This window comes from Trichechus manatus, unplaced genomic scaffold, assembly GCF_000243295.1.
Source record: "Trichechus manatus latirostris isolate Lorelei unplaced genomic scaffold, TriManLat1.0 scaffold00254, whole genome shotgun sequence".
NCBI lineage: Eukaryota > Metazoa > Chordata > Mammalia > Sirenia > Trichechidae > Trichechus > Trichechus manatus.
The window spans coordinates 478,136-503,861 of record NW_004444190.1 but is presented as its reverse complement, the minus strand read 5'-3'; the positions used below and the strand labels follow the sequence as shown (position 1 = coordinate 503,861).

General features: G+C 41.5%; 1 protein-coding gene across 1 annotated transcript in view; it reads right to left on the bottom strand.

Annotated features, from left to right (window-relative positions):
* IRF2 (interferon regulatory factor 2) overlaps nt 1–25,726 on the bottom strand; it is a 152,209-nt gene that overhangs the window by 125,509 nt on the left and 974 nt on the right. The window lies entirely within an intron of this gene.

The window sequence follows — 25,726 nt, the reverse complement described above, 5'->3', positions numbered from 1 at the left end:
AAATGACAAAACTGTTTGCTGTCATCTGATTTCAAATCCATTACTACAGACTGTGCTGAAAACCACTTCTTCCCAGAAGACAGTTGCCTGAAAATAATTTGCTCTGAAAATGGTTAACTTTCAAGGGCACTATCTTTTGTCCTGGATGAGAATAAATGATACCCTCCCTCACTCCACATCCACAAGCTGTCCCTGATCTCCTTCTTGCTGCCGCTTTTCCTTTGAGGATAGACTGGCTGACACAGTGGCACCCAGCCAGTAACTCTCAATAAAGGTTATTATTATTATTGAGCCATCCAATTGCACTCTTTATGTACAAACCAGGTCATGATCCAACACAAAAGCTATAAACTTATGCACTACAGTTTTTGTTGGTTTGATTCTATTACTGGGATAAACCATCCTGATTTCCAACGAATTCCAACTGGAAAAGAGAGCCAAAATTGCTCCCCTTTCTCAGTACAGGAATATCTCAGAAGCAAGAATGCATATCTCTCTTGCAAGCTGCAGAATTGTCTTCATTTATTTTTTAAAGATACTATTTCTAAATGATAGCTGGAAGTTGGGTTTCACATCCATTGCATTGTCATCATATCTCCTACCCTGCTGATCCCTTCCAGAACCACAGTGTTTCCTTCCCTCTCCTTGCTGAAGCATAATGTGGTAGAGAGAGCTCAAGTTTGGTGTTAAGCACACCTGGATTCGAACTCTACCCCTTACAACATCTAAGTTCTCCAAACCTTATTTTCCTCATCTATAAACAGAGATCTTAATAGCAGCTTGACAAAGCTGTGTGAGGAAGAAATAGATAAAGGGCATTTTATATTAGGAGGAAAAGTATGGGATGAGATTGCTTTGGTCTTCTCTAAGACTTCCTCAAAGAAATTTCAGTTAGTATAGCCAGCAATCCACTAACGGCAGAGCAGACAAACCTAGATGATCCCACAAGGAGCAGGAAGATACTCAGGGTCCATCTTCTGGAATAATGGCATAGTCTTCCCACTGCAGAGTGCTGACCAGATTAATTGTCCAAAACATCTCATCACCTTCCTCAAAATCCTTTAGGGCTCCACAATACCAACTGAGTAAAATATATAGTCTTAGCTGCCGTAAGTCACCCCTTTCCCACCTTCCAACCTCTCTTCCCACTGATTCCCTCCACCTCTGACTCAACTAAAGCTCACAGCTTCATGGACATGCAGACAGGCTGTCTCTGAGTACAGTGCTTGTGAGAGGAACCCCATCTCACTCATCTCGGAACCTCCCGAAATATCAGGCACAGAACCTTGCATATAATGATATGTAGTAATTATTTATTGATAAGAAAGTGGATGAATCCTTCTTGGAGAAGCACTTTGGGGTTTAGGGGATTGGGGGGAGGCAGATATTAGCTATATGTTGTGATGGGTAAAACTTATTATAACAAGTGATAAAGGCAAAAAAAGATGAGTGCAAAAAGCATGCAGCCTAAGAAAAAGTAATTTTACTATTTTTATGTATTTTCCAGGTGAATTGAGGTAAGTATATTCACAAAATTTTAAATTACCCCATTTATACAACAGTTCATTCAAAACAACCTACTGGGCACTAATATATGCCAAGACCACGATACAAAGATGATGAAGACACAGTCACTGTCCTCAAAGAGCTTACATTGCAAGGGTGGAAGCAGGCACTTAAACTACCAACTCTAAAGTAAGGCATCATGTCCTGAAGGTGATGCTACAGAAACAAGCTGAGTATGAGAAAATGTGTGAGGATGTACCTCACAGTAACGTGTCCCATGACAACTGAACATGCACTTAACACAATTAGCTCTTGGTCCATTCTCTGCATCAGACTCACCCCCATGAGTTCATTAACCTCACAGTAATGTGACCCTACATTTTATACAGATGAATTTTTTGGGGAGGCTTTAGGGGAGTATTACTATACTATGTAAAAGCCCAGAAGCAAGAGGACTCTGGAAAGCTTCATAGAAGAGGGGATATCCAAGCTGGGCGTGGAAAGACAAGAGTCCCTTAAGTGGAGAGGAAGGGAAAACATTCTGAACAAAAGGATGAATAACAAGAAAGGCAAGAGGGAGGAGAGTGGATGACATGTTTGAAGCATTAGTATGGAGTGACCGTGGCACAGGAAAAATGGGCAGATGTGGTGGAGAAACAGCTGGAAGGCTTGACTGCAGCTAGCTAGTTAACAGAGAGTCATTTGTACTTGTACCTTAAGAAGGATCCCTATTGACTGATGAGAGAAAACACCCCAATGCACCCCAGGGCACATACAAACATGGCTGATGTACTTTCCATCTGCTGTCTGGTCCTTCTCCCTTACTGGAAAACACAGTGCAAGCTCTATTAGCTCCAAAGTACTATGGATGGCTCTATGTCTGGACAGGAAATAACAAACACTGAAACTAAGTCAATCACTGCAACTCAGTTCAACCAACATTTACTGAGTACTGCGTATATGCAAGTCATTTTGGTGGCTCAGTGGATAAGCACTTGGCTGCTAACCAAAAGGTTGGCAGTTCGAACCCACCAGCTGCTCAGTGGTAGAAGAAGATGTGGCAGTCTGCTTCCTTAAAGATTACGGGCTTGGAAACCCAATGGGGCAGTTCTACTCTGTCCTATAGGGTCACCATGAGTCAGAATCGACTCGACGGCAACAGGTTTTGGTGAGAAAAACTTTGCTGCATTCAAAAATGTGTAATTGGGTCAAAAGGGCAATAATTTACAATAGAATGTAGACTTGTCATATACAGAAATATACCACAGAAGTATCTAGGGTCTTTGACTAAGACCTTCCACAATCCGATCCCTACAATGAAGTGAAAAGCAAAAATCCAGTAAAGTCAAGCCAATCAACCCAAGCTATTATGGTCTCCATACCTGACAGTGGCAACATCTCACCTCTCAGTCACTCTCTAGGGACGAAGAGGGGAAAAAACTGGAAGGTAGCACAACCAATACCTCCAAGTTCCTTTCTTCTGAGGCACCTTGGGGTGGACTTGAACTGCCAACCTTTCAGTTAGCAGCTGAGTATGTTAACCATTAGCACCCATACTTGAGGTTAATTTTAAGGACTTTTTTTTTTTTTTTTTAGCTTCTGCCCCAAGCTTAAAGAGAAGAATATAAATTTCTGCAAAGCACAATTCTTCTTAAGCTCTGCCTTAAGTCAAACAGATGTTATGTATCTTCCTCCCAATCATTCACAACAACTCATTCTTAGTCATAATTCATGCACTACCTTGCCAGGCCAAATGATCTAATAAAGATCAACTTTTCAGAAGAATTGAGTGAAATGAAAATTTTGAGCAGAACATAAAAGTAAAGCAACAATAAATCTGCTACTGCACACTTGCAATACTTCACTGAATTTCTTCATCTACTATAGTATAAATAAATGGTTTCTCATTCTGTTGATAATTCACAATAAATATACAAATGCCTTTATTCATTTTATTTAACAGAACTGTTATTTCAGCAATAATTTTTTCATCCACTCAAATAATGGCACTGAAACATTATAGAACGTATTATATTTAAATTCTCATCCCCCTCAAACGTTATTTTGAGGCTGCTTTTACTCACCTTTACCTCCAAAATACCACAGAAGTGAATGAACCCCAAGGCCTTTTTCATGATCCCCAAATGCACAGCAGCTGCTACAATTAACTCACTATCATATTCAAACTGCTATATTTTTCCTCTCTTCAGGAATTTTAGAATTCAAAATAAAACAGAAAACAAAAAAATATTATTATTATTTGCTACAGAGGTCAGCAAAATGTACTAAATCAATTAATTTGCCCACCTGGCTTGAGCAGGTCACATGATTTCTAGCATTCTATGAGAAGTGTTTTTCTGATTCTAGCATTCGATGCTCATCCTCCCTCCCCCATCTATCAGTTTGCCATATTGTAGTGGCTTGCATGTTGATATGATGCTGGACGTTTTCCGACCAATGTTTCAAATACCAGCAGGGTCTCCATCGTGGTCAGATTTCAGTGGAGCTTCCAGACTAAGACAGATTAGGAAGAAAGGCCTGACAATCTACTTCTGAAAAACAGCCAATGAAAACCCTATGGATCACAACTGCTGGAAGATGAGCGCCCTAGGTTGGAAGGCACTCAAAATGCACAGTGGCCTCAACAATAGATTCGAACACGCCAATGATCATGAGGATGGAGGAGAACCAGACTACATTTGTTCTGTTGTACATGGAGTCGACAGGAGCCAGAGCCCACTTGATAGCAGCATTCTACATATATTTCCAATTCTAGCATTCTATGAGAAGTTAAGTATTTTTATCTGATTTTCCCACTTACCAATCCACTCTGATTTACTCTATTAAGTATAATTTAATTCCCCAATGTGTGTTCGATCAGGGTTACAACAGCTGAAATTTTAAAAAATGATTTTGTGCTGTATGCTACACACATTGTCATAGGGAGAATCTTTGTTAGTTTTTCAGACTGTACTAGTATATCTTTGTGGAACTCACAAAAAGAATGACTAGAAATGCATCCATAAATACACTCATTGCTGTCACTGTTTCCTTCAGTCCTGTCATGGGCAATAATTATTCTTTCATTCCAGGCAACTAGAAGTATTCACCATGGCCAAACACACACTCACATAAACACACAGAGAAAATGATGTATTTTAAAAAACAAATAAGGTCCTAATTTCCCTTCATGGTGGATGTCCACTCAAGCCATGTGAGGAGAAAGCCTCTCACCACCATGCACAGGGAGAGGTCCTCCCCACGCACTTGCACTCCGGGAGGAACTTGGAGCAGTACTATTTATCAAGCAGCCTTGCTAGTTAGACTGTCTACCGTGAGGGAGAGGAAAGTAGGGAGTGGAGACAGGATTTTTCAAACAAAGGCATATATTACCATAAGAACTGTATTCGTGCTTGACTTGCCCACATCAGTTTTCCTGAATTTCAAAAGACACCAGACAACAACTGAATTCTGCATACCAAACGGAGTGTGAAAGAATGGGAGAAAAACAGCAGTAACAATGAAACAATATGCTTTTTTTTTAATTCTTACTATAAGACTAAGAATCTTTCAATAAAATAAAATGTATACACTTGGCCAAAGGAGTCCCCCAGTAGCACAAACAGTTCAGCGCTCAACTATTAGCTGACAGACTGGCAATTTGAACCCCCGAAGAGGCGCTCGGAAGAAAACCTGACTATCAACTTCTGAAAGCTCACAGCCTTGAAAATTCTACGGATCAGTTCTATTCTTCACACTTGGGGTCACCATGAGTTAGAGTGGACTCAGTGCGACTCGAGAGCAACTAACAACAACAACTTGGCGAAAACTCTGCCACATTAGTCCTAGTGCTTCCGCTACCACCTGAGACTATCCCATGAGGCCCAAGGAAGAAGACCTCTAAAAGGCATTCACAGATATCAAAAATTATGAAGAAGTGATTTCTGGAACTGTGTGGCCTTAGTTCCCTAACTGATTGACTCTATTTTACCTATCTGTAAAAATTAGGCTCCTTCTTGTTGTTGTTGCTGTTAGGTACCAAGTCAGTACCGACTCATAACGACCCTATGTACAACAGAACAAAACACTGCCCAGACTGTGCCATCCTCTTAATTGTTGCTATGTTTGAGCCCATTGTTGCAGGCACTATGTCAATCCATCTCGTTGAAGATCTTCCTCTTTTTGGCTGACCCTCTGCTCTACCAAGCATGATGTCCTTCTCCAGGGACTGGTCCCTCTTGATAACAGGTCCAAAGTACATGAGACGAAGTTTCACCATTCTCACTTCCAAGGAGCACCCTGGCTACACTTCTTCTAAGACATTCTGGCAGTCCATAGTGTATTCAATACTCTTTGCCGACACCATAACTGAAAGGCATCAATTTCTCTTCGGTCTTGCTTATTCATTGTGCAGCTTTCGTATGCATATGAGGCTATTGAAAATAGGCTTGGGTCAAGTGTACCTTAGTCCTCAAAGTGACATCTTTGCTTCTCAACACTTGAAAGAGGTCGCTTGGAGCAGATTTACCCAATGCAATATGTCATTTCATTTCTTGACTGCTGCTTCCATGGGTGTTGATTGTGGATCCAAGTAAAATGAAATTCTTCACAACTTCAATCTTGTCTCTATTTATCATGATGTTGCTTATTTGCCTAGTTGTGAGGATTTTTGTTTTCTTTATGTTGAGGTGTAATACATACCGAAGGCTGTGGTCCTTGATCTTCAGCAAATGCTTCAAGTCCTCTTCACTTTCAGCAAGCAAGGTTGTGTCTCTGCATACTCCATGTGGTTAATAAATCTTCCGAAACCCTGGTGCTGTAGTGGTTAAATGCTACAGCTGCTAACCAAAAGGTCGGCAGTACAAATCCACCAGGCACTCCTTGGAAATCCTATGGGGCAGTTCTACTCTGTCCTATAGAGTGGCTATGAGTCAGAATCAACTCAATGGCAATGGGTTTCTTTTAAATGAATCTTTTTTTTTCTTTTAAAATGAATCTTCCTCCAATCATGGTGCTGCCTTCTTCATCATATAGTCCAGCTTCTCAGATTATCTGCTCAGCATACAGACTGAGTTAAGTATGGTGAAAGGATACAATCCTAACGCACACCTTTCCTGATTTTAAACCACACAGAATCCCCTTTTTCTGTTCAAACGACTCTCTTGATCTATATACAGGTTCCGCATGAGCACAATTAAGTGTCCTGGAATTCCCATTCTTTGCAATGTTATCCATAATTTGTTATGATCCACACAGTCGAATGCCTTTGCATAGTCAATAAAATATAGGTAAACATCTTTTCGGTATTCTCTGTTTTCAGCCAAGACCCATCTGACATCAGCCATGATATCCCTCGTTCCAAAACCTCTTTTGAATCTGGCTTGAATTTCTGGCAGTACCCTGTCAATGTACTGCTGCAATCATTTTTGAATTGTCTTCAGCAAAATTTTACTTGCATGTGATATTAATGACATTGTTTGATAATTTGTGCATTCTGTCGGATCACCTTTCCTTGGAATGGACACAAATATGGACGTCTTTCAGTTAGTTGGCCAGGTAGCTGTCTTCCAAATTTCATGGTATAGATGAGTGTGCACCTCCAGTGCTGCATCCACTTGCTGAAACATTTCAACTGGTATTCTTCAATTCCTGGAGCCTTGTTTTTCTCCAACGTCTTCGCTCCAGCTTGGACGTCTTCCTTCAATACCATCAGTTCTTGATCATGTGCTACATCCTGAAATGGCTGAATGCTGACCAGTTCTTTTTGGTACAGTGACTCTGTGTATTCCTTCCATCTTCTTTTGAATTTTCTTGAGTCGTTCAATATTCTGCCCATAGAATACTTCAATATTTCAACTTGAGGCTTGATTTTTCTCTTCAGTTCTTCCAGCTTGAGAAATTCTGAACATGTTCTTCCCTTTTGCTTTTCTAACTCCATCCAGGTCTTTGCACATTTCATTATAATACTTTACCGTGTCTTCTCGAGCCACCCTTTGAAATCTTCTGTTCAGCTGTTTTACTTCATTATTTCTTCCATTTGCTTTAGCTACTCTACGTTCAAGAGCAAGTTTCAGAGTCTCTTCTGACATCCATTTTGGTCTTTTCTTTCTTTCCTGTCTTTTTAATGACCTCTTGCTTTCTTCATGTATAATGTCCTTGATGTCATCCCACAACTCATCTGGTCTTTGGTCATTAGTGTTCAATGCATCAAATCTGTTCCTGAGATGGTCTCCAAACTCAGGTGGGATATACTCAAGGTCATATTTTGGTTCTCATGGGCTTGTTTAATTTTCTTCAGTTTCTACTTGCACACTTGCATGTGAGCAATTCATGGTCTGTTCCAAAGTTGGCTCCTAGCCTTGTTCTGACTGATGATACTGAGTTTTTCCATTGTCTCTTTCCAAGGAAGTAGTCAATTTGACTCCTGCGTTTTCCATCCTGTGAGGCCCACGTGTATAGTCACTGTTTATGTTGTTGAAAAAAAGTATTTGCAGTGAATAAATCATTGGTCTTGCAAAATTCTATCCTGTGATCTCTGGTGTCATTTCTGTCACCAAGGCCATATTTTCCAACTACCGATCCTTCTTTGTTTCCAACTTTTGCATTCTAATCACCAGTAATTATCAATGCATCTTGATTGCATGTTTGATCAATTTCAGACTGCAGATGTAAAAATCTTCAATTTCCTCATCTTTGGCATTAGTCATTGGTGCATAAATTTGAATAATAGATGTATTAACTGGTCTTCCTTGTAGGCTCCTAACTGTAAAAAAAAATTCAGATAATCTATTTAACTAACTCAAATCCAAGCTGATTGCTTTTCTGCTTTTCTACTTTTCTATATTCTCCTTTAGCTATAGTTGGAGTCTCTGGGTGATGTAAACAATTAATATGCTCATCTACTAACCAAAATGTTAGAAGTTCAAGGCCACCTGGAGGCACCTTGGAAGAAAGGCCTGGTGATCTACTGCCAAAAAATCAGTCACTGAAAACCCTATGGGGCACCGTTCTACTCCGACACACATGGGATTCTCCAGGAGTTGGGGTTGACTTGATGACAACTGGACTTGAACCTCTAACCACCCAGGAACTCCCCACATATAGTTAGCACTAGATAAACACTCAACCAGTGACTGAATAGTCAAAACAGTCACTTGTTTCAGTTGAACGTCCTTATGTTTCCCATCTCCCAAATTGCAACTTGACTTTGAAAAAAAGGAAAGAAAAAATGTTAAGGCATTAAGAGCACCTGTAAGAGAAGCAAATCCTCTCCAATAAAGTTTAAATGTGCCCTGACCTCACAGATCAACAGTATCATCACATCCAAAAGTGGAAATAGCAGTTCGTCTACATTCCCTACTGGGACCTCCCAGCCAGGCTCCCCAGGTTGAGAAGAAGAGGGCAGCAGCAGCATCTGTGTGGGTCCCTGGGAGTCCCTAGAACACCCCACACACCTAAGTTCATCCTTGTGGAACTACAGCCTCATGCTTGACTTCTCTGTGCCTGTTCCTTCTTCCTAACTTGAGGACCTTAACTTTAAAAATCAGCTAAGCAGAGGGTATGACTTAAGTTTTCCCATATGAACAAAATCCCAACATCCCAGAAAAGAGTCAATAAAGATTTACCATCAGGATTATTATTTTAAAGTGAGATTATGCTTTCCTGTTCTTCTATCACTTGCAAATCCCTAAACCTACTAGAATTCACTTAGAACTAATCTACAGTGTTTTCATTGGAAGAAAGCAATCAGGAAAAGCTCTGACCCACTGAGCAGCTGGGAATTTCTTTGCTGAAGGTTTGGTTTAGTTTTTATTTTTCTAGCTGCTGGCCCTGCTAACAGGAGTCAGTGAAGTATTTAATCTTTCAGAGAAAAGCTACCCAAGCAGTTCTTAAGTAGGCTTCAGTAAAAACAAATTGCCTTGGGTCTATGGATAAGTCTGCTGCTTCAACTCAACAATTACAGTCAAAGAGAGCAAATGAAGGCAACTCAAAATATTGTACTTGATTTCAAAAGTATTTCACTGCATATATGCCACAGACTGAAAAGTGTTCATTAACAAACCCACAGAGAAAGCAGCAGCTCCCAAATGCATACCTCCAGTTTATGACCAAATAGCTTATTTATACATACAAAGGGCATCAATACCATCACTGGGACTTAAATGATCATAGGAGTGGCCTGGCAAGATTTTCTTAAAGGCCTGGGTACAAAAGAGAAAACCAAATGTTAATTTTTCACCTTGTAGATGATGAACCTCTAATACAAAGGGACAAATCCTAATGCAAAGTGACAAATTCCAATGTTTACATGCTCAATACATACATCATTGGGTTTCTAACACAAAGTAAATCAGCGCTATCCTCTCTGAGTTGGAATTCAGCCTTCCAAGCTAAACTTTGCTGTACAGATGAAAATCAAATCAACAAATATTTATCTAATTCTTACTGCATATCAAGTGCTGGAAGGGAATGCAAAGAAAAACAACACAATCCTAGCTCTCACATAATTCACCATGTAGATTTTATAAATGGAAAAATTTAAGTAATCAAAGATTTTCATAACAGTTCAAGAGGTAAGGAGAGATTCATCAAGATGTACATGACTACCATAGGGCTGGCATATCCAGTGTGTTGCTTCTGTAGAAATTCAGAAAAAAAAAAAACCAGTTGCCATCCAGTCGATTCCAACTCATGGCAAACCCATGTGTTTCAGAGTAGAACTATGCTCCATAGAATTTTCAATGGCTGATTTTTTTATAAGTAGGTTGCCAGGCCTTACTTGCACGGTGCCTCTGGGTGAAACTGAACTTCCATCCTTTCAGTTAGCAGCCAAGCATATTAACCACTTGCACCACCCAAGGACTACGTAGAAATTCAGAGCAGGTTATTATTTTAGGCTAAAGAGATCAGGTAAAGTTTGTAGGGGGAGGCACAAGGAGATTCATGCACTTATGACCAACATGACCACTTGAACTTCGCTTTCCTTCAGTCCTTTTAGGTTTCATCCCTGGAATAAAACTCTTCCCGCCACCCCTGTATTTCTCCTCAGACCTTGCTTCAATTCCTAATCCTGCACTATCCAATATGGTGGCCAGCAGCTACATGTGGCTAATGAGCACGTGAAATGCAGCTAGTCCAAACTGAAATATGCTGCAGGTGTAAAATCACATTAGATTTTGAAGATTTAGTATGAAAAAAAGAATGTAAAGAATCTCATTAATATTTTTATATCAATTACATGTTGAAATGATAATATTTTGAGTATGCTGAGTTAAACAAAATCATATTAATAAAATTAATTTCACCTGTTTTGTTTTTTTTACTTTTTCACGTGGCTACTAGAAAAATGAAGGAGCCCTGGTAGGGCGATGGTTAAGCACTCAGCTGCTAACCGAAGGTGGGTGGTTCGAACCCATCCTGTGGTACCACAGGAGAAAGAACTAGCAATCTGCTTCTGTAAAGATTACAGCCTAGGAAACCCCATGGGGCAGTTCTACTCTAAAGGCCACTATGAGTCGGAACCGACCTGATGGCAGTGGGTTTGGTTTTGTGGTTTTTATCTTCATGAGAAGGTCAAATGGTTACAGCTGGCCTAGGTCCCCAGGTTAAGCCCCCAAGGTGCTAGAAGACCTATCTCCCTAACTGTTAAATTTCAAAAAAGATGAAGCCCAGACCCTGGAGACATCTCTAGGCTGTAAAAGTCAGAGACACCTGGGACTTATCTTGCCCCTGGAATGACCCAGAAGGTTAGCTGAGAACCCAGGATCCTTTCCATCAAAGGAGCAAAGGTTTTTTTCCTCTCCTTTCAGAAGCAGGGGGGGGCAGCTGCTCCATCCCTCATCTGCAGGATGTAACCTGCACCCGTATCAGCTCCCATGGTGTTACCTGTAGGTTAAGGTCTGGGGGACCAACATTCCAATGTTACTTTGGCTACTGACCTGGTTGTGAATATCAATAAAGAACTATTTTCCCTGACTCAAGTGCCTTGTATTTCTACAGTATTCATATATATAAAGGATATAACAGTGCTAGTGAGGTAACATCTCAGACCCTTCACAGTTCTTGATAAAACAGCTGTCCAACTTCACCAGGAGACCCCAATCTGAAACTGCTCTCAAGTAGCAAGAGCTTTGGCGGGACAATGGTATCTTCTCCTAGCACTGGCTGAGGACAGTCATGACTCTAGAGCCTGGCTCCAGACATTATGGCAGAAAGGGCACAAGAACAGCTAAGTCCAGATCCAGGGACGGATTACCCAATAAGCAAGGTATACATGGACTTAACTGTGCTTACTTACTAATCTATAGTGCACAATTTATCCTGTTTTCACCACATCAAAGTAAGTCAACACAAGTAAGCCCATGCATACCTTGCTTAATGTAAGCCTGTGACTACCTTGCTTACTGATTAATCTGCCCGAGTCCAGCACAGCATCTTCCTCAATAAGAGCCAATTTACTTTCCCTAATCTTATACTACAGATCCTGCTGGCACAATGGTTAAGCACTTGGCTGTTAATCGAAAGGTTGGCTGTTCAAACCCACCCAGCAGTTCTGCAGGAGAAAGACCTGGTCATCTGTTCTTATAAAGATTACAGCCTAGAAAACCCTATGGGGCAGTTCTATTCTGTCACATGGGGTCACTATGAATTGAAATTGACTCAATGGTAACTAACAACAACTAACAACAATCTTACACTATCCAGAGGTGAGGTCAAGAGGGGACATTTTAGAATTGTCTTGAGTTATAAAAGTAATTGTGCTTGACTTCCGGGCAACGTGGTGCTATAGTCAGAAGCACTACGCCGTTCCTCCGCAGCAAAGATCAGAAAAACTAAGTCAAACAGAGTCACACGTCAATCCTGAAACCCTAAGCATCAAATGAAGAGATAAAGAACTCAGCCAAGCATCGAATGGAATAAGAAACTGACCGAGAACAGAGAGCGAGGAGAGATACGTGCAGAGGTCCCCTATCAGCTACTGCAGCATGGGTCCGCCACCTTGGACTCCTGTCGGAGATCAGCAAACAGGGAGTATGAGAAAGCAGCTTCAAGGAGCTTCCCGCAGGAGACAGAACAACAGGTAACCAGCAATATAGGCTTCTTCACCCCCACTTCGGCTCCTCTGCTTCCTGCAGCCACAGTCTCTTGGCAGGGAAGTGCCAGCTTCTCCCCGGTGTGGCTTGGATTCCACCTGCCCACACTGGCCAGCTCCCTAAGTGCCTTCTGTTGGCTGCTGGTGTTGCTTTTTTCCGCTTCTTTAGATTTCTTCCTTACCTCTCACCACCTCCCCCTCCTTTCTCTCAAATACCTGGCTCAGTGTGCCATCTTTGCTTCTTCCTGAAACGCTACAAAACACCACTCAACTGTGAAACTGATTCCCAGCCTGTGTCGCTTTTCTGTTTCTTTGTCTGATTTGTTCTGTCTTGATTTGTTTGTTTGTTTTCTTTTTCTTTTCTCAGCTTGGGAGCCCTTTCTAGACGGGCAGTACCGCACGGCTTGGAAGCTACTCCCTTACTCTGCACAGATGCACAGGGACATTCCTGGGGACATTTCTTTTTTCTTGCATTTTTTTTTTCTTTTTGGTTTTTGTTTGTTTCTTTGTTTTGTTTTCTTCTCTCTCTTATTCCCTTTTTGTCTTTCTTCATTTCCAGTTTCTTGATTTATTCATTTTTTCTTTTACCCTTTTTCTTTTCTTTTATTTTTGTTTTCCCTCATTTCTCAGTCTCTCATCTCTCCACTCCAACTGCAAGCTCCATTAGCACTCTTTTTTGTTTGTGTGTATGTTTTTGGCTCCTGTTCCTCTCTCCTCTCTCTCATCTTTTCCATACCCATCTTAGCTCCACACATCACAATCTACCTCCTCCTTCCTGCCTACCTGCACCATGCGCTGAACATCATGCTCCCAAGCAGCACAGGCACGGCCTACTGGAACCTGCCCTGCACTGATTCCCGGTCCGCACTGCCAACCCTGGTATATGCCACAAACAATCCATCCCAGCAACTCCCCTTCAGCTGGACCTGCCCTGCTGTACCATACCTGAGTGACTGATCCTGCCCACTGGCGAAGGGGGTGAAAAGTATCATGCCCACAGACAAGCAAACAACAAAGAATGCACAGCCCACCTGCTCAGACATAATCAAATAAAACAAAAAAGCAGGATGAAACAAATCTACAATCAATAAACGAAAAAAAATAACCACTGAATGCCTCGAAGACAGCAGACAATATCAAAACATTTACAAAAACAGGACAGAATGGTTCCAGGTGGCCTTCCAGTAGAAGAAAAGGCACTAGACCAAACTGATAGGGAATTCAAATCTTTAATATTCAGAATTATCCAAGAGATTAAGCAAAAATCAGACAAAAATGAGGAAAAAACAAACAAATTCATGGAAAATACAGACCAAAAAATGGAAGAATTCAGGAAAATAATGCAGGAACAAAATGTCAAAACGAATTCACAACTAGAAATTATACAAAAACAATTAGAAAGCCAAAAGACAACAAGATTTCAGAAATGGACAGTGTCATAGACAGGCTGAGGAGCAGGTCTGAAACAATGGAAGACAGGATCAGCAAAATTGAAGACAAACACTTGGCTACAACTCTGTTTGAGAAAAAATCAGAAAAAAGAACAAAGAAAAATGAAGAGACCCTGAGAATTATGTGGGATACAATCAGAAGCAAAAATCTGTGAGTGATCAGAGTTCCGCAACAGGGGGAGAAAACAGAAAACACAGAGAGGATCACTGAAGAATTGCTGACAGAAAACTTCCCCAATATCCTTAAAGATGAAAAGCTGACCATCCAAGAAGCTCAACAAACCCCATATAGGATAGACTCCAAAAGAAAATCATCAAGGCATATCATAATCATACTCACTAAAACCAAAGACAAACAAAGAATCCTGAGAGCAGTTCAAAAAAAAAAAAGTCACATACAGAGGAGAAACAATAAGACTAAGCTCGGATTATTCGGCAGAAACCATGCAGGCAAGAAGGCAATGGGATGACACATATAAACCTTGAAAAAAAAAATTGCCAGCCAAGAATAATAAATCCTGCAAAACTCTCATTCAAATATGATGATGAAATTAGGGCATTTCCAGATAAACAGAAATTAAGGGACTATGTAAAAAACAAACCAAACTTACAAGACTTATTAAAGGGAGTCCTTCGATCTGAGAACAAACAACATCAGACCACAGGCTGAATCTAGGACACAGGATTCTACTAGCCAGATACCAACCTGGGAAATGAACTCTTAAGGACTATGCAAAACCAAAAGAATTACAACAGGGAACAGAGAGGTTAATCTGTAAATGACAACAGCATCAGAGCAATAAAAGAGAGAATAAATGGTGTAGGTATAGAACATTCTAATGGAGAGGAAGACAAGGCGATACCAAGTAATAATAGAGTGGTTCAAACCCAGGAAGATAAGTGTAAATTTCAAGGTAACCACAAAGAAAGTTAACAAACCTACTCATCAAAATAAAGAAGAAAAACATAAAGTCTTAGTAAAAACAAAATCTACAAACACAAAAGAAATGAAAAAAAATCCACAAACAAAAGGAACTCAGCACAGGAGAGTTAGAGGAACAAAGAAAACTCAGCACCACAAAAAAAAAGCACTACAAAATGCAATACCACTCCTAGGAATACATCCTAGAGAAATAAGAGCTGTCACACAAATAGACATATGCACACCCATATTCATTGCAGCACTTTTCACAATAGCAAAAAGATGGAAACAACATAGATGCCTATCAACCAAGGAATGGATAAACAATGTTACATACACACAATAAAGTATTATGCAAAGGTAAAGAACGATGAATCTGTGAAGCATCTCATAACATGGATGAAACTGGAGGACATTATGCTGAGTGAAATAAGTCAATCACAAGAGGACAAATATTGTATGATACCTCTACTGTAAAAACTCATGTAAAAGTTTACACACAAAAAGAAACAATCTTTGTTGGTTACCAGAGATGGGGGGTGGGACTAAATAGACAATAGATAAGCGGTAACTTTGGTGAAGGGTAAGACAGTACACAGTACTGGGGAAGCCAGCACAACTTGTATAAGGAAAGGTCATGGAAGCTCCGTAGACACTTCCAAACTCACTGAGGGACTGAATTGCTGGTCGGAGGGCTGTGGGGACCATAGTCTCAGGGAACATCTAGCTCAATTGGCTAACAGTTTATAAAGAAATGTTCTACATTCTACCTTGGTGAATAGAGTCTGGGATCTTAAAAGCCCGTAAGCAGCCATCGAAGATACTGCAATGGTCTCACCGCTTCGGGAGCAAGGGAGAATGAAGAGAACAGGATACAATGCAAAGATTAGTCCAAAGGACTAATGGACCACAGCTACCAAGGCCTCAACCAGACTGAGTCCAGTACAGCTAGATGGTGCCCAGCTACCACCATTGACTGCTCTGACTAGGATCACAACAGAAGGTCCTAGACAGAGCTAGAAAAGGATGTAGAACAAAATTCTCACTCACAAAAAAAACACCAGATTGACTGGCCTAACAGACTGGAGAAACCCCAAGAGTATGGCCCCCGGACACCGTTTTAGCTCAGTGGTGAAGTCACTCCCGAAGTTCACCGTTCAGCCGGAGAATGGACAGCCTCATAAAACAAAACAGGACTAATGAGGCACAGCAGTCCAGGGACAAACACTAGAAGCCAGGAGGAGACAGGAAAGCTGGTGATAGGGAACCCAAGGTTGAGAAGGGACAGTGTCGACATGTCATGGGGTTGTTAACCATTGTCATAGGGCAATATGTGTACTGTTTAATGAGAAACTATTTGTTCTGCAAACCTTCATCTAAGGTACAAAAAAGAAGAATTATCTCTGTGAGATCAAACTGACAACAGCAACTCAAAAGGTTTGATGGGAAGCCTAGGGGGCACTGAGTTGAAGATAACGGTGATGGAATAATTTGGAAAATGATAGTGAGAACAGCAGCACAACTGGAAGAATGTAATCGATGTCACTGAATTGTACATGTAGAAACTTTTGAAATGGTGTAACTCTGGCTATGTATCTCTTCACCAAAACAAAGGTCCTCCAAGGTCGAGAAGGGAGAGTGTTGACATGTCGTGGGGTTGTTAACCAATGTCATAAAACAATATGTGTACTGAGTGTTTAACAAGAAACTATTTGTTCTGTAAACCTTCATCTAAAGTACAATAAAAAAAAAAAAAAGTAATTGTGCTTTTTGTATTAAATTTGGAAAATACAAAAGGATTTCAAAGGGAGGGGAGAAAAAAACCACAGTCCCACCATCCAAATGATATATTTTCTTCCAGTTATTTTTTTTTAATCATGTTATACAAATACATTTAAAAATAGAATGAGGGTCACAATTTGATATCCTCTTCTTTCCATCCAACATATATCATAAATATTTTCCCATCATTAAATACTTTTCAAATATGAATGTTTTTAGTTTACTGTTGTAGTTTTTTACATTTCAAGTTAGTCTCTTATACAAAAATATATACATACATTGTTATGTGACCTTAATTGCTCTCCCTATACTGTGACAGCACACTCCTCCTTCCCCCTCCCCAATTGCCCATCAAAAACATGAATTTTATAAGCTAACTATACTCATATCTGGATGTGCCATAATTCATTTAAATGTGTTCCTATTGTTGGATAATTTAGGTTGTTTCCAAGTTTTCACTATAACAAAAGCCAATTCAATAAATATCCTTGTACATAAATCTTTGTTCCCAACTCTGGTTACCTCACTGAGTGGATTCCTAGAAATGGAATTAACTGGGTCAGAATTTAACATTTTTAAGACTTTCAGTATGTAACAGAAATCCATGAAGGTTATTTCAATGTGCAATTCCAACTACAATATAGATTACTCAAAGTCAATGGCCTGCAGTACCCCGTTATGGCATTCGCGATTCAATCTAAACTTATGCCATATATTCTTTAAGAAAACACAGTATTGGCCTATTCTCTTTTCCTGATTCCATATTTACCTCCTGCTGTTGGTGTTGTGTGCTGTCAAGTCATGAGTCAGAATCATAGCGACCCTATATGACAGAGTAGAACTGCCCCATAGGTTTTCCTAGGCTGTAAACTTTACGAGAGCAGATCACCAGATCTTTCTTCCATGGGAAGCCCGGTGGGTTCAAACCACTGAACTTTTGGTTAGCAGCCAAGCGCTTAACCATTGTGCCACCAGGGTTCCCCATTTACCTCCTACCATCTGACAAAAACAAAATTGAACCAAGGAAGACTACCTAGGGGAAAGGAAGAGGGCCTAAGACAGTTATCGCAGTATTTCTAATAATACTACCTACCTGTATTCTGTATCTTCCTCTAGAAGCCTATAGTTTCTTCCAAAGGAAATTTTGGATCAAGCTTGAGGCCTCGAATGTTGTTGCATTCTGCCATGGAATCAATCCGTGACACGTTTTGACCCCATGCACAATGGAACAAAATGCTGCCTGGTCCTGTATCATCCCTTGAGGACTGGACCATTGCGATCTATAGAGTTTTCATGGATGATTTTTGGAAGCAGATTGCCAGGCTTTTCTTCCTCGTCCATCTTAGTCTGGAAGCTCTGCTGAAACCTGTTCAGTATCACAGCAACACACAAGCCTCCGGTGACAGACAATGGTGGCCAGGAATTGAACCTAGGTCTCCCACATGGAAGGTGCAACTTCTACCACTGAACCACGAATGCCTCAAGGCCTCAGATGGTGGGTTTCAACTCCTCCATCCCCAAACAGTACCCTAATACTACTAACCATAAGGTGGCTTCAACCATACCCAAGTGATAACTACTCACAACTTGCTGTTTATTTGTATAAAGTCTATTGATGTTGAACAGTTTTCCCATCAGACTTTATCTTTCCCTGGATAAAAAGGCCTGACCTCTAAGTCCAGAGTGGAGGGTCTTCCAATATTTCAGCTGGTCCTTGAATTCGTATCAATTAACTACCAATTGTTACTGCTGCCCCTCCTTAAGCTCCGAAACTTTCACTGGCATTTGTGCAAAGACAGAAACTCTACCTGCCTGATTACATCTTCTCTCTCTCCCAATCAAGAATTCAGGAGGTTTGGTGAAGGGGAAGACAGTACACAATACTGGGGAAGTCAGCACAGCTTGACCAAGACAAGGTCATGGAAGCTTCAAAGACACATCCAAACTCCCTGAGAGACCGAATTACTGGGCTGAGGGTTGGGGCCCATGGTCCCAGGGGACATCTAGCTCAACTGGCATAACATAGTTTATAAAGAAAATGTTCTACAGTCTACTTTGGTGAGTATCATCTGGGGTCTTAAAAGCTTGTGAGTGGTCATCTAAGATACTACACTGGTCCCACCCCATTTGGAACAAGGGAGACTGAAGAAAACCAAAGACAAAAGGGAAAGATTAGTCCAAATGACTAATGGACCACAAGTACACAGCGTCCACCACACTGAGTCCAGCACAACTAGATGGTGCCTGGCTACCACCACTGACTACTCTCAAAATAGAGGGTCCCAGACAGAGCTGGAGAAAAATGCAGAACAAAATTCTAACTCACAAAAAAAGACCAGACTTACTGGTCTGACAGAGATTAGAGAAACTCTGAGAGTATGGCCCCTGGACACCCTTTTAACTCAGTACCGAACTCACTCCTGAGGTTCACCCTTCAGCCAAAGATTAGACAGGCCTATAAAACAAAACGAGACTAAATGGACACAACTGCCCAGGGGCAAGGACGAGAAGGTGGCGGGGGGAGAGTGGTTGGAAACCTGGTAATGGGGAACCCAAGGTCGAGAAGGGGAGAGTGTTGACATGTCCTGGGGGTGGCAACCAATGTCACAAAACAATATGTGCATTAATTGTTTAATGAGAAAATAATTTGCTCTGTAAACCTTCATCTAAAGCACAATAAAAAATAAAGGTATAAAAAAAAAAAAAAAAGAATTCAGGAGGCACTATTCCACTCGGCCTTATTCTCCTTTTTTATCACCCCATCCTCAATGCTCACGTTCCAACACCCCCCACTCCTACTCCATCACCCTATACTCTCCAACACCATATCTAGGTGTTAGGACACCTTCTTCTCACCACTACAATTTTTTTCATTTTCTTCAATAATCTAGGATAAGAAAAACAACAACAACAAAAACTCTTCAAAAATAATACACTCGGTATTACTTGAAATAAAGCAATTTGTATGCAATTTCTTTTCACTCACAATGTCAATCTCTTGAAATAAAAAAGTCAATAGGATGCTAAACTCATAGGGCCCAGACAGTGTATTCTATTTACAAGGCACTTCTTCAGATCCTCCAAAAACCTGATGTTCATAAACTCAATAAGATCAAATCAAATTATAAGCTCATCTTTCCTTTGATCACATTACGTATGCAAGTATCAAATGCTGTGACACAGATTGCAAAAGATTGCCAAGTATGCCTGAAAAGAAATGGCTTAGGAAAATCACATAGCAAGCAGTTAACTCCCAAAAATGTTTGTTTAATGAAAACTGGACGGGCATTTATCACACAAAATCCTAAACTAAGATATTCTGTTGAACTAAACTGGTCTTGCCCTTGAGATAAAAATGCTTAGAATCCATCATCAGAGAGAACCACACAAAACTTCTACTCATCAAGAAGATGGGGCTGCGTAGCATGCACATGGGACATGACATACAGAGATGTTACTTGCTTGACTCTAATTCTTTCTGAGGCTGAATATTAAACCGACAAATGGGGCTCTCAGCCCAAACAGAAACAAACAGAAAAGAAGCCCAAATTCTCTGTGGCCCTCTTGGACAATGAGATATACCCATAAAAAGTTCTTCCTGCTTCTCAAAAATGGAAAATTCAAAGTATCACACCCACCACACTAATACCAATTTTGTATGACAAGCAAGGTCGACATGGGCAGAGACAACAGATAGAAACCACAGACCCTATTCAAAATACTGACTAAAATGAGAACAGGCTCTGTTGGCTGGCCTTCCTGCATAGCCATGACCCCTGAGCCAATGAAAAGATAGCTTTGGCCCTGGGTGGAGAAACTTGAAGGAGCCTTGGTGGCACAGTGGTTAAGCATGGGCTGCTAACCGAAAGGTCACTGGTTCAAACTCACCAGCACCTCCACAGGACAAAGATGTGGCAGTCTGCTTCCGTAAAGATTTATAGCCTTGGAAACTCTATGGAGTAGTTCTACTCTGTCACTATGAGTTAGAATTGACTCAAGGGCAATGGGTTTGGTTTTTGTGTTTAGAGACACTTGAAGGAGCCCAGTGGCGCAATAGTTAAGCACTCAGCTGCTAACCAGAAGGTTGGCAGTTCGAACCCACCAGTGGCTGGCAGTGTGGGAGAAAAGACCTGGCTATTTGCTCCTATATATAAAGATTATAGCTAGGAAACCCTATGGGGCAGTTCTACTCTGTACTACAGGGTCGTTATGAGTCAGAATTGACTCCACAGCATGTAACAGAGACACGTGATTCAGTGGTTTTCCACTGTGGCTCTGCCCCACACACCCAAGGGATCCCACTCTGGGGAATGACAGAGGCTTACTAAGACAGGGGTTGTCAAGGGGTAGGGGCAGAGAGAGGAGAGGCTCATATCTGAGGGCTCCTGTGTCCCATCCCCTTAGAGATGTCAGAACCAACCAGTGCATTTTACAGATGTGAAAACTAAGGCCCAGAAAAGAGAAATGATTGAAGAGCTAGTACAAGAACTGAGAGTCAACTCTGGGCCTCTGGATTCTAGGCCTAGGCACCTTCCACTACAGAGCCTTGCATATAGCTAGCTGTCAATAAATATTCAACAAATAAATGAACTAATGCCACAATGTTCATATTCATGTAACAAACTAACTGCATGAGTACTACAACAGTTCATATCCTGGGTTCCCTGGACCCCTAGCAGAACTCAAAGGTACTGGTGGAGGTAGGAGAGTCCTCTGCTAATTTCTAACTTAAAAAGCCCAACAGGACTGTGAGCTTACTAAAAAAGAGCTGTCCAGGCTGTCTAAAACACCAAGTTTCTCTACTTTGCCTGGAATTAATCAACTAGATTTGATAAAAATCATTTTCTCAAGTCAATCATAAGTTCTGACTGGAAATCCCATGTGTTTCTGAGTAGTAAAAAATGAATTATTCCTAAGTAAATGCAAGTTGTTTCAAGATAGTCAAAAAATGGGGTCTGTCAATTCCCAAGGCCAACTCTTCAAAGACTGGACTGGACTGTGGGACATAAAATGATACTTGTGGAGAGTGTGCTCCTTAGCTCAAGTAGATACATGAGACTAAACAGGCAGCTTCTGTTTGGAGGTGAGATGAGAAGGCAGAGAGGGTTAGGAGCAGGTTGAAAGGACTCGGGAAATCAGGGCTGGAAAGGAGGAGTGTGCTGTCACAGTATAGGGAGAGCAATTAGGGTCACATAACAGTGTATGTATAAATTTTTGTATGAGAGTCTAACTTGAACTGTAAACTTTCACTTAAACTAGAACAATAAAAAAAGTGGGGTTTGTGAGCGGGACAATCATTTTTAAGAGCTCCTTCAAGGTAAAAAACTTGGAGACTGCAGGCCTGCTGCGAGCTTTTAATCCAAAGGGGCACAGGTGGAGCCCTCCAGTCAAAGTTGCTGCTCAGCATCAGATGCCTATGGGCTTCATTTCATGGCTGTGAATTTCCCTTGGTATTTTAGACAAAATACTGGCTTCAAGTTTACATCTGAACTCTCTATATTGTTTACATCTGAACTCTCTATATTATCTTCCTTCTATGTATAGAAATTTATTATCCTTTGTTGAAAAACTGAGATTTAATCAAACCTCACTCCCATTCCCATCAGCCACCCCCACCACCCGGCCACTGCACAGCCCTGCCTCGGGCAAACATAATACACAAATTATTGTTTAAACTCAGGTCAAAGGTGGGACAGAAATGAGACAGACAGAGGCAGAAAGCCCTGACCTTTTACCCCTGCATGAAAGGAACATGGTACCCCAGATAGACAAAAGGAAAAAAAATTGACTTTTATTATTAATAATAACTGACATTTCTCCACAGGTTATTTATACACATTACTTTATATATTTTTATATGTTTTATATATATAATAATATGTTACATATTTAATACATTATTATTTTCACATATGTAATGTGAATTCAATAAATGCAAGTTAATCAAGTTAAAGATGTTATGGCAAAATATCGAAATTTGCTAAGGCATGCCTGTAATTACAGATAATGAATTGAAGAGTCTGAAAGCCATGACAAAGAATATTCAGACTAAAGCACAATGAGGCTTGGGAAGATTTTGTTCCTGCTATAAAGAGAAAAAATACCTTGGTCCAATCGTTGTTATTTCCATCTCATTTTGTCTCCATAGATACCACCTAACTTTCTTTTGACAGGAAAAATTCACTATCATTATTAGATTTCATGGTTAAATACTTTCTCGATACTTGACATAAAATAGATACTCCATGTTTAATTCCTTACCATCATTCATACACTCTCAGAAGAAGTAAAATCCCTCCTTGCTGGAAATGTGGTAAAAGAAAGTCAGTGTTTAATTCACAGTCATGATCTCCCGGCTTTTTAGGTTAATAGTAATCTGATAGACTTTTTTTCAAGTTAATGATAATGCCTTACACATTTATAGATTACTGTAGTTTAGGCAACTTTCATACACAGTATCTCATTTGTTCCCAAAAGCAACTTTGAAATATACAGTTAAGTATTATTATTACCTGCATAGAACCCTAAAAGGTAATTACTATATTTACTTTTTGGTTTTTATTATCAGCTCATCAACTAGAATGCAATCTGCCTAACGGCTAAAGAGGTGGTCTGTCTGGTTCTCAGTTTAATCCACAAGCCTAGCACTGGGTCTGGCACATACTAAACGTTCTACAAATATTTACTGAATGAATAAACAAACTCCCTTATCTGCTTTAAGCCCTTTTCGGTATAAGGCAGATTAGGGAACCATGACCCAATTCAGCAGTCTGTTCACTATCAAAAGGAAACTGTGAAAATGCTTTAAAAACAAAACAAAACAAAAAAACACAGTTTGTACTACTAAGAATAAAAGTAAAATGTCCTTGACAACACAAGAAATTCAATGCCCATCAAATGCTGAACTTTCAAAGTTTCAAACATTCCATCACCAACTGTAAACATCTTTAACTAGCTCTAATATACTGAATGTCTGCCTAAAAAAGTACTTCAGAAACCAGTGTAAGAGAAAAGTGGGGCCATAGTTCACAGAGCTGCCACTGCTTTATGGCAAGCCATAATTGGCTTCCAATTTGACTACAAACCCTTACTTTCGATTATGATGACATTTTTACAAGTAAGTACGTCTGAAATACGTGGAATTATCTCTAACTTCTGAGGGTCAACAGAAAAAAGACTATTCATTGAGAATGGAAAATGTATTTCATTTTAAGAAGCAATTAAACTATACAAATCGTAACAACAGACAAGAATTCGTGAATCTAAGAGGCCAAAATCTAACCTCTTACACAACAGGCCAAGTTATAAATTATAATCATTCACTAATTACAGTGAAATTCTGGACTTTGCCACATCAATCAATAGATATTTGAAGGTTATCCTTACAGATGCCAGTTTAAGTCCTAAATATTCTATCTGCTGAATTTTCCTTAGAAAAAAAGAACGACGGGGCTTCGGGAAAATCAGATAATCCTGAATCTATGTGAGAGATGAAGTTAAGCAGGGATCCTCCCCGGTACTGGTAAGGAAGCAAGTATCTGTCTAACATCAAGGCCATCCACTTTTTGTGCTCAGTCTCTCACCAAACTCGTCTCTGCACCTGCACTTAAGCACCAAAAAGCGCAGGCTGCTGGGGGCCAAATGTATTTACCGCCAGTCTGAAAACTAATAAACGACTGCACGCTTGACAACAACTTTGCTGATTCCTGAAAATTCACAACAGGAAATGTAACTATCCTCCACCCTCCCTAGCCATTCATCAAAAGCAGATCGAGTCACAGCCAACAGTGAGGCCAGTGGGAGAAAGCAAATGCTATGGTCACTTTTACCCATTTAGAAGAACTCTGCATTTTCTTTTTCCATAACCAAGGATAAGGCATACTACCCACTGCCCACACTGCGGGGAAAAGGCTGCAGAGGAAGGGAGCGGTTAAAATGCCCCCACGTTTCAAACACCACGGGGTTAAAACCACACCCTAAACCCTTTGCGGCAGAGTTGATTCCAACTCATAGCGACCCTACAGGACAGAGCAGAACTGCCCCACAGGGTTTCCAAGGAGCAGCTGGTGGATTCCAACTGCTGACCTTTTGGTTAGCAGCGTAGTTCTTAACCGCCTCCCTAGCAGCAACCTCGACTGCCAGTCCCTGGAGTCCCATTTACTGCTGATCACAAAGGGTCCTGTCTACCCAACTGACCTGGGCGCCTGGTCTGGTGCCCGATTACTATCCCTACATCCGGCTCGGTCGTTGGGCTCAGGATGGCAAACGCACCGAGACCTGGGGCAAAAGAGAGACGCCGGTGCGTTCAGCGGAGGGAGCTGAGTTAGTATCGGAAAACATCAGAACTTGGAAAGGCTCCCCTAGCCCCTCGCGAGGGCTGGGCCCCAGGCCGTGCGCCTGGGAGCGAGGCAGGCGGGCGGGCGCCGCGATTGGCCACGGCCGGCATAGCTCGGTGGGCTAGCTAGGCGGGCAAGGCGAAAAGGAAGTGGCGGCCGCGGCTTTGCACTCGCCACGTTCAAACGCCGGGTAAATGACACCCTGTGACCAGAGCCGGGTCAGAGGGTGCAGGGCGGGTGCCCACTCCCCACCCCTTTGCAGCCTATGCCCAAGACCCCAAGGGGCCGCTGGCGCCCACGCCTGTCCGCAGGGCGCCGCTCGGTCCACGGGGCTCCCCGCCCCCACCTCGCCCGCTCCGTAGCCGAGGCGGGTCTGGCCCAGCGCGGGAGGCCGGCCCAGGGGCGCCTGCGGACACTCGAGGCGCCCGGTGGTAGGCCGCGGCCGGGGCAGATGACCCCTCAGGGTGGTGCCCTCCCGGGACGCACCGCCCGAGCCCCTTGCGCGCTGGGACAAGGGCAGTGACAAAGCCCCAGGGCCAGGCCGGGCGCTGGCCGGTGGGAAGGAGGGCGCCGCGTCCCTCCCGAGCGGCGGCGGCCCAGCCCCCAGGAAGCCAGGCATGGTGGCCAGGCCTCGCTT